This window comes from Penaeus monodon, chromosome 19 (genome assembly GCF_015228065.2).
Source record: "Penaeus monodon isolate SGIC_2016 chromosome 19, NSTDA_Pmon_1, whole genome shotgun sequence".
Taxonomy (NCBI): domain Eukaryota; kingdom Metazoa; phylum Arthropoda; class Malacostraca; order Decapoda; family Penaeidae; genus Penaeus; species Penaeus monodon.
The window spans coordinates 15,525,055-15,525,322 of NC_051404.1; positions in this window are offsets into that span (position 1 = coordinate 15,525,055).

The window sequence follows — 268 nt, forward strand, 5'->3', positions numbered from 1 at the left end:
CCAAATTATGTAAAATTGTTTTCCTCGAACGCTAATTAAAGTCATTTCAAAATTACTATTCACTAAAGGAAGAAGAGTGTTCACAAGAAGTTAATTTTGGAATACTATGGTGTTATTGAGTCGGGGTGGGAGTGGGTTGGGGTGAAGGGGACTTAGGGGGGGGGTTAGAGGGGACAGCGGGAGCAGGTCGTCCGTCCGCAGAACATTAGACTGAATATAAGGAAGGGAAAGTGTTTTCGTGACTGAATGTACTGTACGTACCAAACTA